At 50.6% G+C, this 12,342-nt stretch overlaps 1 pseudogene; it reads right to left on the reverse strand.

Annotated features, from left to right (window-relative positions):
• Window positions 1-4,885: 4,885 nt before the first annotated feature.
• On the reverse strand, window positions 4,886-10,570 carry LOC133361668 (G1/S-specific cyclin-D2-like; annotated as a pseudogene).
• Window positions 10,571-12,342: the final 1,772 nt, after the last annotated feature.

A 12,342-nucleotide genomic window follows, 5' to 3' on the forward strand; every position in this document is an offset into this window, starting at 1 on the left:
CTACTCTTGCGGGCGGGGACTCGCTACTTTCACTGTCTCTCGTTGAGTGGGGCCGATTCCAGATGGCTGACAGCTCCCTGCTCGCGTTGCGTCGCAGGGCGGGGGGTCCCGAGGAAGGTCAGAAGCGAGCTGGCTCCTGGTTGCTTAAGCAGGGCCTGCTAATGAGATGGGACAATATGTCCCGGCGGCGCACTCGTCGTGTCTTCCGCTATGCGGGGCAAAGTTGTTCTGGCCGCACACGAACGCCTCTTGCATCTGGGAGTAAACAAAACGCTCGCTTTGCTCCAGCTTGACTATTATTGGCCGGGGATGGGGAGCGATGTGGTTAATATACTGAAGGGTGTGTGGATTGTGCCAAACGGAAACCACCGCCCGTTGCGCCAAATCCACCGCTGCAGTCCATTCAGGTCTCGCGCACTAACGAGCTCGTTGCGCTGGATATTTTGGGGCCTTTCCAGTCACGCCTAGGGGTAACAAGTACCTGTTGGTTGGTGTGGAATACTTTACTCGATGGCCTATGGCGTGGCCACTCGCCAACCAGTCGGCGGCGGCCGTGGCGGACGCCTTTGTCCAGGGCTACGTCTTGGACAAAGGTGCTCCCGAACGCTTGCTGACCGACCAGGGGAAGAATTTTTCGAGCAAATTGCTGCAGGAGGTGTGCGACCTTTTGGGTACAAAAAAGGTGCGTACCTCCCCGTACCACCCACAGACTGACAGGATGGTGGAGCGACTCCACAGAACTTTAACTTCCATGTTGTGCCAGCAGGTGTGCGAGGCACAGGTTGACTGGGACTTGCAGGTCCCGGGGGTCCTCGCCGCGTACAGGATGGCCCCCCATGCAGCTACGGGATTTTCCCCATTTTATCTGATGTACGGTCGGGAGGCCGATCCGCCCATGGAGACTCAGCTGGGACTTTCCGTGCCACGGCCTAATTCCAAGTTGGCCGACCATATTAAATTTAACATTGCAAAACTGGCCGAGGCACGGGAGGCCGCACGGCTAAATTCAAGGTCTCGCCAAATCGCCAACGAGCGCTTGCGTGCACGGAAGGTGTCCGTGCACGATTGGAAACCGGGCGATAGGGCCTGGCTGCACTGCCCTCATGCACCTTTGGCTACGTCGCCTAAATTATTGAGGCCATGGCGGGGACCCGTGGAGGTCGTGCGGGTTGCACGCCCCCAGTGTGTTCAGATAAAATGGGAAAGCGCCGTTGGTACGTTCACCCCTCCCGGCTGAAACCGTTCTCGCCACCATATGGCCTTCCTTTATGTCGTGAGGACCGAGCATGTGATGTGACCGACGACCCGGGGAGGGAAATGTCTCCGCCTGATCCTCACATGTTTTCGCCTGATCCGCTCCCAGGTGTCTCGGAACTGACGGCTGCCGACCACCGGCGACCGGATCCCCGCGGCACGGGCGGTTCTTCCAGGCCCGAACGGTGCCTTCCTGGGCTGCCGGAGCCACCGGACGGTCAACAGCGTCCCGTCCCGTACGACGGACCGGCCAGGCGGACTCGCGCTAGATTGCGCCACTTTTCCTGACCTAATAAATGAGGTGGAGGTGCGGGACGAGTTGGCCGGATCGTCTCGTCACGGCGTTCCCCGTCCGTTCGACCGCTCTATGTTCCGTTCAAGGAGCAAGCGGGAGGGGGATCGGGAGTCGAGGAGACACTGGACACGTCGGTCTTTTCAAAATAACTTTTATTGTGTTACTCGTCGGTTTGTACATAGTTCGTTGTTGTTACTGGTTAACGTCGTTGTTGTGTTGTGTTGTTGTGTTGCATTATGGTTATGTTACGGGGCACACTTGGGGAGTGGGGTTTTTTTTGGCAGCCGGGCCGGCTGCGAGCTATGTGGGAGGGGGTGATGTAGTGGTGATACGCGCTGGCAGTAGGGATCGTGTGGCAGCGCGTGGTGATTGGCTGTGTATTGGTGACGCGCGCTGACAGTGAGGGATCATGTGGCAGCGCGTGGTGATTGGTTATGTGGTGGTGACACGCGCTGGCAAAAGGGATCGTGTGGTAGCGCGTGGTGATTGGTCAACTAGAGTGGGTGCTCACATCGTGGTCCGCATAGGCTCCGTCTCCTCGGGAGCGGAGGACTATAAAAGGCGATGCGCGTGGGCGCTCAGGGAGTTGGTAACCAGTGAAGACGGAAGACGGAGGAGGAAGAGATAGGGCCCTGAGACCCCTAGCCCCGCTGTCCTTGTAAGGGCCGGGACCCTGTGTGGCTCAGAGGCGGGACCTTGGGACCCGCGGCCAGACGTCCTTGTGAGGGCCGGGCTGCGGGACCCAGTGGTCGTGATCCATACCCCAGCTGGGGTGGGTCTGGGAGTTCCCCTGGAAGCTACGGGGCTGGAGAGCCCGTGTGTGTGTAGCCGGGTGGAACGTGTAGCGTGAGCTGTAGTTGTCCCACGTGTTATTGTGGCTAGGGAAAGTGTTAATAAAGTGTGCTACCCGTCAAGTTGTCTCCCGCCGTAGTTTACAATATTACATATATATACCAGCTGTGAATGTGTTTTGCCCCTGCCCCCAATGTTTTTGTCCACAATTGATTCCATTGCAAGCAGCAAATGCTCCTCCACCAGTCAACTTGCCAGACTTGTACAATACGCCCCACCCCCCCCCAACCACCCCGTTCTCAGTACGGTTCAACTTCGGACCAAAAATTCATTATTGTACCCTGCACGACCGACAAGTTGAACAGGCGCAAGCGTGCGTGGTAACGTGGGGAAGATAGAACGATTACCAAAACAGTCATTTGGCCAGGGGCGGTTTCTTCATTAGGGCGATTGGGCGACGCACCACCAATGTCATTCAACCACAGAGTCACGCTAGCCGTCACTGTGCAGCCTCTGGATATAGTCCAATCAGCGTCATGTCACGTTCTGTGGAGTACCGCCTCTTTTGGGGCGATTTCACTCCGGCTGAGAATCGCCCCGAGTGGCCCCATAGACTTACATTCAAAGATGTTTTTTTTCGAACGGGGGCGCTCCAATGCATTATCTATGGCTTCCGGAAGGGCAAGCCCTAACGTGCTTACGTCATCATACGTGCTTACGTCATCATACGTAAGCACGTTTCATCCAACAATATAATTTATCGCTACCTAGTGGAATCTTTAAAAATAAACTTGAGTGGTTTGTTTTAATAGTGAGTATATAAACAAACAAGATGTATTGTAAGAGTCACTTTATTTTGCATTAATATTAAAGAAGTGAAGTTGCCTTTACATGCTTAAGCTGTTAATTTATTCATTGCATGGGTGGACCTTATCCTTATCAATCATCCAGACATTTGCCCCCCCTGAGAGATTTTGCAGGAGCCGCCACTGCATTTGGCACGCGACTTGTTCAACTGTGGCAACGTTTTGTTGCGTGAGATCGTGTAAACGTGTCGTACCCCCCCCACCTCCACCCGATACAGCCACACTTAGTAAGGTTGCTGTCACGTAAACAGAACGCGCCGATTTATTACAGGGGGTTCACGTTATTCGTAAAATTCGCCAATGAAAATCAAGCCGTCGCGTGGGAAAATGTGCCAATTTCGTTTTACGAAATCGATCACGTTGAAAAGCCAAAAAAATGAGAATTTTGGACCAGTTATCAATCGTAGCATTGGCCACGAAAGCCTATGCACATTAACACTCAGCATATATTAACACGCACACGGCTTAGCAAAATACATCTCACCAGAATGGATGCAAAAAGTATCGGCCCAAATTTAAACCGTCAATTGAAGTACAAAATGATAACAAAAAAACACACGAACTGATGATTTAAACGTGAAAAGAATGGCCACTTCAAAGCAAAACTATTCGTATGACCCTCAAAAACCTTCCAGTCTGCAAAACTCTGGTCGACTTTACCTACATCCTTAAACATCGCAACTTACCGACAATCACTTCTCCGCAATTCTCAGCAATCTACGCCTCTTAGAAGCTGCTCTTTATACATACTGTACACTCCTCTCTGTTGTGACAGTTCTTGTCTACTCAATTAAGGTGTAAACGTTGCTATGGCTAGACGTCTTCCCGGACACCGATGATAGGGAAACAACCAACGAAATTCAGTGGCAAGCTAACAACAAGAGTAATGTCATACGAATTGTTCGTATAATCGTGAAATATATTTCGTGTACATTTTAACGTTAAGCAGAGATTATACAAATTTTGATTTAAAGCTTTCGTGACTGCAGGGATTCATATTCTTGGTTCTTTTGGTAAAGTCACGTAGAAGGGAAATAATAAAACAACAATAATATAAACAATACAATTCTCACGACGTTTCGACTGCAACACAAGCAATCATCCACAGCAAGAAAATGTGATAATTTCTTGCTGTGTTTCAAAATAAAATTTGAAAATTTCCTGATGTGGATTTCACACCTGATGACGATTGCTTGTGTCGTATGCTAGTATTTTATTTATTATTTTATCTTTATACGTGACTGGTAGGGTGTTGACTGTTATGTTATCCGACTCTCTGTTGTATTACATTCTAAGTATACGAGATTTGGTTTCTATTTCATTTATACCTGATGACGATTGCTTGTGTTGCAATCAAAACGTCGTAGTATGCTAGTATTTAATTTATTACTTTCTCTTTACACGTCACTTTACCAAAGAACCAAAGAGTCATTCAACTAAATGTCTTTCTCTTCCTGCCTTCCACCTTTTCATATTCGTTTTCTTGCAGGAGTTCAAGGCAAAAGAGGGCGGGGGGTGGGGGGGTAAAAGCTCTTCAATGGAAACATTAAAGCACAAGGGGCTGCACCGCCGTTGACTTTCTTCTCTCCTGGATTTTCGTTGTCGCCGGGAGGATCGTCGTCGGGACGGGTCGCGGAGAACGCCTCTCCCCCCCCCCCCACAAAACCAGCGGGTGCGGTCAGAGCGCGACGTCCCGTACGTCCGTGGGGGTGCCGGCCACGTCGAGCTCGTCCACGCCACTCGGTGACTGCGGGGAGCCCTGCTGCTGCTGCTGCAGCTGTTGAGCCTGCGGGAGGCTCGCCCCCAGAACGCCCTCCATCTGATCCTGGCAGGCCAGCAGGCAGAGCTGCCGGGGGGGCGAGAGGGATTAGCACCCCCGGCCATCATCGCCACCACCAGCACCAGCATCACCACGATCATCAGCATCATCATCATCATCAGCAGCGGCCATCATCGCCACCACCACCCCCACCACCATCAGCATCATCAGCAGGGCAGTCATCATCGCCACCACCACCAGCACCACCACCATCATCATCAGCAGGGCAGTCATCATCGCCACCACCACCAGCATCATCAGCATCATCATCATCAGCAGGGCGTTAATCATTGTTACCCATCGTCACCACCACCAACATCATCATCGGCGCAGCTATCAAGTGTCAAAGGCATCGATCATCACCGCGGTTGATAAATTATTAATGCCAAATGCAAGTCAACAGTGCTCCCTCCTTGGCAAGTCACCAGCGGAATGTGTCACTTCCACCCGTGGCAAAAGGCTCCCCCCTCCCCTCCCTCTGGGGAATAGAATCAACCAGTGTGCGCTGGTTGATTCACAACTCTGATAATGTATGCACTGTCCTTGAAGTTGATTGGTCCACACCCGAGACAGCTTTTCTTAGAGCCTAGTCTCACATGGTCCTTGAAGTTGATTGGTCCACACCCGAGACAGCTTTCCTTAGAGCCTAGTCTCACATGGTCCTTGAAGTTGATTGGTCCACACCTGAGACAGCTTTCCTTAGAGCCTAGTCTCACATGGTCCTTGAAGTTGATTGGTCCACACCCAAGACAGCTTTCCTTAAGCCTAGTCTCACATGGTCCTTGAAGTTGATTGGTCCACACCCGAGACAGCTTTCCTTAGAGCCTAGTCTCACATGGTCCTTGAAGTTGATTGGTCCACACCCGAGACAGCTTTCCTTAGAGCCTAGTCTCAAATGGTCCTTGAAGTTGATTGGTCCACACCCGAGACAGCTTTCCTCAGAGCCTAGTCTCACATGGTCCTTGAAGTTGATTGGTTTACACCCGAGACAGCTTTCCTTAGAGCCTAGTCTCACATGGTCCTTGAAGTTGATTGGCCCACACCCGAGACAGCTTTCCTTAGAGCCTAGTCTCACATGGGTTGGACCTGATGACGCCAAAAAGCGCACAACTCAAAGACAACGCACCATCAGAGTATGAGAGCTCGGGGTAAAGCATTTACACCATTGGAACCTCATTTGCCAGTACAAAATTGCTCATTCACGCTTTCACGTGAATTTAGCACGTTTAGCGGTGCCCGTCACTTGTATGGAGACGTAAGCAGGGCTACGTAGTAACTATTGTGAACTTTTATTGTGAACATTCGGTCACAGTTCCTATGACCTGCACTGTTTCATTGCTTTTATGGCTTTATTTTGGTGATTTCGAAAAGTGTATTGGTTTTGCCATGTTTGTCTGTTGTAGTACAGAGTTAGACTGATGGCCTTAATCTAAGTTGTCTTGTGGTTGTTGTTGTTGTTGTTTGACTTGCATCCCACTGGGATGTTTGCACACAGTGTTGGTGTACGATGTTTTTTTTCTGCAATATTTTGCTGTCTTTTCTTTGATTTTCTGTTTGCACTCAGTCACATATTCACTTTAAGATGTTTTCTTGTTCATGTTTTTGTTTTCTGTTTGTTGCGGTTGCACCCGATTCAAGAGCCGAATGGCTCACAGGGCAAAACCTACTAAATGAACTTGAACTAGGTTCATCTTCTAGGTCAGGGGTCGGCAACCTACGGCTCCGGAGCCGCATGCGGCTCTTTACGGGCTACTTCTTGACGATGAGTACGTATGTACTCAGATGCATTGCGGCTCTTGAAATACTGAATTTTGTACCGAATTGGAAAGAAATGGCTCTTCTTGTTATTTTGGTTGCCGACCCCTGTTCTAGGTTGTCGGGGGCCCCTACGGCGAAGGTGTTTGCTAATGCGACGGCAAAGCCACGAATCGCTTTTGCGACCTCCGCCGCAAGTGATCCGGCACGACGTCCGACGTTTCGCTCCGTGCGCCGGGGAGAGCTTCGCCAGGAACTCGGCGGGCTTGAGAGCCAAGCGTTTGGACACGGTAGCGACCGACGACCCGGCGTACAATCCGTGGTCATTGTCAGATTGTGGCTGACGGGACGCACCGCGATTAACGTGAACGACCCATTCGGGGGGGGGGGAGGGGGGGACAGGCGGGATGGGGGGGGGTGTTGGGTGGATGCGGCGGCTGGGCTCACCGCGTCGCTGTTGACGATCTTGGCGAGGGTCTCGGCGAGCGGGGCAACCGACAGGCGCTCGTCCTTCCGGCTGAGCCGCGCGCCCCGCACGGCTGCCCCCACGCTGGCTGCGGCGATCATGGAGGGCGGGTACGTGGCGAACGTGAAGTCTGCACACGCACGCGGTGGAAGAACACGAGCAGAGGTCAGTGTCCTGCATCACGTAGCGGGTGGCTTCTCTAGCCACCCACCCCTCTCCCTCCCTGGCTCCACCGAAGCAGCGGACTTCAGCACCGCTCACACGGAAAGCAAAGCGACGGTTACAAGCGGAAGGTCGTCAACGGGCGGAGGCACCGAGCCAACAAAACACAGCTGGAATCACAAACACACCTGGAATCAGAAACACAGCTGGAATCACAAGCACAGCTGGAATCACAAACACAGCTGGAATCAGAAACACAGCTGGAATCACAAGCACAGCTGGAATCACAAACACAGCTGGAATCAGAAACACAGCTGGAATCACAAGCACAGCTGGAATCACAAACAGCTGGAATCAAACACAGCTGGAATCACAAGCACAGCTGAATCACAACACAGCTGGAATCACAACACAGCTGAAATCACAAGCACAGCTGGAATCACAAGCACGGCTTCTCTCTCCGGTCGGTAGAGTCGGCAGAGTCCCCGATCCGACACGAGAGAGAGACCGGAGCCGGCAGGGACCCGGACTCAGAGTAGGACCCCTCTAGCCCCTGGGAGTTGTGCACCCTGTTGTGTGTATTGTAACAGCTTTAATAAACCCTGGCGAAAGCCCCGAACTTACCTCCGTCTCCGAGTGCGTCCGTGAGAGCTTCTCTACGCATGTATGCCATGATTTGGTAATAGCTGCTCATTCAGAAGAGGAGTTGGAGACGCTGCTGCTGCTGAGACTGGAGCGTGCCACTAAGAGGTGGGGCCTTACCATCAGCCCCATCAAAACTAAGCACCTGCCTGGGTATTTTATACCATCGGACACTCCACCCCCCAACTCCCAATTGGTGATGGGGCAGTTGTGGAGAGAGTGGAGAGTTTCCCATAACCTGGGCAGTGTGCTTATGACCGGGCTCCAGTTTATCAGCAGAGGTCTCACTCCGAATCAGACTCAGAGTAGGACACCCTAGCCCCTGGGAGTTGTATCCTGGTGTGTGTAATATTGTAACAGCTCTACGCAAGCATGCACACGTTTGACAAATTACCCGTGGAAAAAAAACACTACTTTTCAAAAACCCACACGTTTAAAGTAGGCTCAAGGAAAAATGTCTGTGCATACCGGTGGCACAGAGGGCGATGAAGGTGTACGTGTGCTTGCGGAGGAGCTGAAGCTTCTCGGCCGGCACGGGCAGCTCGCTGAGGATGTGCTCCAAGAGTCGTGCGGCGTTACGGCAGCCAAGTCCCATCTCAGCCGGCACAGCACCAGTCGCTCCATGTCCTGCCAGACGTGGAAGAACGCAAGAAGGCGTTACAGCTGGCTCTGCCGATGTTTCATCCGGTGCCCCCCACCCACCCACCCACCCCCGAAGCGCCGATTTTTAAATCCTTTATATTAAGTTCGCTTGCTTGCGTGCTTGCTTAGGACCGTGCAAATCTTTCGGTCGTTTTTTTAACACACTTCCCGTGATCCAATCGAGCTGACATTTTGCACACAGACTCGTTGTGCGTGACAATTTTCGTGAATTTTTCCCCCAAAATTTTACACTGTTTAGGGAATTTTTAAATCCTTTATATTAAGTTCGCTTGCTTGCGTGCTTGCTTAGGACCGTGCAAATTTTCGGTCGTGTTTTAACCCACTTCCCGTGATCCAATCGAGCTGACATTTTGCACACAGACTCGTTGTGCGTGACAATGCATTTTCGAAAAAAAATTCCTAAATTTTACACTTTTTAGGGAGAAATTTTTTAATATTTAATTACCAATTGTTTAATGCTGCGAGACAATCATCTGACCCATAGGTGGCAGCCATCTCAAGCCAGAGGACGAGATGACTCTAGCCGCTCCGATGCCACGCATATAAAGGATTTATAGTGAAAAACTTTGTTTTTACGGGTTAATTTTTTGACAATTTATTCTTTTCGAGGAAGAGCGCGCAGGACTGTGCGAGGACGTCGGAAGATGGCGGTTTCATATAATTTCTTTCAAGTTCCAACGGCTAATATTGTAACAGAGCGGAATCATTATAAGCTCACTAAATGGAAGAATTAGACTATCGGAACCTCATTTGCCAGCAGCAAAATATGATCATTGGTTTTTTATTCCCTTTTATCTGGCAACAAAACTGACACCTTTTTTTACAAGGAGTCGTGTTTGCATTGACCGCAATACCTGCAGTCGTAATGCAAACAAAACACAACTCTGATAATGTATGCACTGTCCTTGAAGTTGATTGGTCCACACCCGAGACAGCTTTCCTTAGAGCCTAGTCTCACATGGTGTTGGACCAGATGATGCCAAAAGGCGCACAACTCAAAGACAATGCACCATCAGAGTATGAGAGCTCGGGGTAAGCATTTACACCATTGGAACCTCATTTGCCAGTAGCAAATATGATAATTGTTTTTTACCCTTTTATCTGGCAACAAAACTGACACCTTTTTTTACAAGGAGTCATGTTTGCATTGACCACAATACCTGCGGTCGGAATGCAAAGAAAAACACAACTCTGATAATGTACGCACTGTCCTTGACGTTGATTGGTCCACACCCGAGACAGCTTTCCTTGAGCCTAGTCTCACATGGTGTTGGACCAGATGACGCCAAAAGGCGCACAACTCAAAGACAACGCACCATCAGAGTATGAGAGCTCGGGGTAAAGCATTTACACCATTGGAATCTCATTGGCCAGTAGCAAATATGAGCATTGTTTTTTTACCCTTTTATCTGGCAACAAAACTTGTCAGATAAAAGGGTCAGTGCATATATTATCAGAGTTGTGTTTGTTTGTTTGCTTTCCGACCGCAGGTATTGTGGTCAATGCAAATATGACTCCTTGTAACAAAAAAGGTGTCAGTTTTGTTGCTGGAAAAATTAGGTCTTATGGCTGTAGAAAATTAGTAACAGAGCAGGGAAAAGGGGAATTGAAAAGCCGCTTTGTGTGGTCGGGTTTCAAATCTCGTCACCAGCAGCTCTTGGAGTCTGATGGAGTTGTCCGTGTAGGCACAGCTTTTCGGCGGTCAGGTGGATCGTTTCTCGGAGCTTGGAAGCCAGGAACATGCACGCGGCTCCGAGCAATTGAAGGTGGCTTTTTTTGGTCGGCATCACGGCCAAATACCGGTCCAAATAATTCATTGCCAAGGTGAAGACCTCCTCTTCGCACCGCTGGTCTTCACATACCTACGACAAAGTTGCGCGCCGAAAAGGGAAAAACAACACGCGACTCCGGTTAAAAAAGGAGATCTTTTGTTTTTGCAAATACAAAACGGCAATCAATAACGTTGTGTAGTCTTCTTGGTTCTTTCGGTAAAGTCACGCAGAAGGGAAATAATAAAATAATAAAAATAAAACATATTTTCTTTTAATGAAAAATTCTCACGACGTTTCGGCAAGCAGCCGTCCTCAGGTGAAGAACAGGTCTGTCGGGAAAGACAGCGTCTGAATGAAACACCACCAGGCTTGGCAGCGTATATTTAAGCTGGGTTGGAGGGGGAAGAGCGCCTTGACAAAGGAATTTGCATATCAAGAGAATTTAGCATATTTATGGGAAATGCAGCTTTAAATCGAAATTTAACGTTGTGTAGCTTAACATGTGCAGCATAAATTCAAGATGTTGCAAACCCCAAGTGAGATAACCAAGCGTGTATATTACACGCACACCACATATGCAACGTGTATACATATTTTCAAGCAAAACCTTGGATTGCGAGTAAACTTGGTCTGCGAGTGTTTTGCAAGACGAGCAACATTTTTAAAAATAAATATTAATTTGATAAACGAGCGAGTGGTCTTGCAATACGAGTAGTACATGTAGTGTACGCTTTGTCTGCAGAACGTCACGTGATCACAACTGATGAACGAGTGCTTTGGATTACAAGCGAACGAATTATGCTCAAAATCCAAGGTTTTACTGTATTTAATGTTGGCTTTTGTTGTTGTGGTGTCGTTGTCGCAAGATGCATTCAAGCGACATGTTAAGCGATGACACGAGAGAAAGATTGGTAAGCGCTGGTACAGCAACAGGGGCTTGTCCCTGGCAGAAGAGAGACGGTCCCTGAATTCCTGAGACACGTTCGCTCCGAAATGAATTCAGGTCACAGTCGCAACAATCGGGCCAACCAAAGTGGGGGGGGTTGGTGGGTTGGTGGTGCGTGGGGTGGGACCCTGACCCCTGACCCCCACTCTTTGTGTGTGTGGGGGGTGTGGTGAGACCCTGACCCCCCCACCCAGCCCCACCCTCCATCCCCACCCTCCCCTCTCCTCCAACCCCCCACCCAGCCCCAGCCCCTCCCCACCCTCCCCCCCTCCCCACCCAGCTCCACCCTCCCCTCCCACCCAGCCCCACCCTCCCCACCTAGCCCCTCCCCACCCAGCCCCACCCTCTCTTCTCCACCCAGCTCAACCCTCCCCATCCAGCCCCTCCCCACCCAGCCCCTCCCTCCCCACCCACCCACCCCTCCCCTCTCCTCCAACCCCCCACCCAGCCCCAGCCCCTCCCCACCCGCCCCACCCACCCTCCCCATCCAGCCCCTCCCCACCCAGCCCAACCCCTCACACCCCCTACCCAGCCCCACCCAGCCCCTCCCCTCCCTCCCCACCCAGCCCCTCCCTGCACGACGGACACAATAATCCCCTGTGGGCTGGTGTAACCAGGAGGTTCCTACCGGTACCAGGTTGTTTTTTTATCCTTTTGAGTTCAACGGAGATGCAAACCACGCCGTGTTTGCTGCACTGTCTGTAGCTGTGTGTGTGCGCGTGTGTAGCCACTAATGTTGACAACGTACATCACTAACACACACAATACATCACTAACACAGACACAAACACGTGTTCACGTTCACAATTAACGACGCGCATATTTTATTTCACGTTACCTGCATCTACAGTATACAGACATTAACTAATGTATCACTCGCGGCAAATATGTACACGTGCACACACAGACA

The sequence above is a fragment of the Lethenteron reissneri genome, unplaced genomic scaffold (assembly GCF_015708825.2).
Source record: "Lethenteron reissneri isolate LAM-NWPU_2019-01 unplaced genomic scaffold, ASM1570882v1 scaffold_1196, whole genome shotgun sequence".
Lineage (NCBI taxonomy): Eukaryota > Metazoa > Chordata > Hyperoartia > Petromyzontiformes > Petromyzontidae > Lethenteron > Lethenteron reissneri.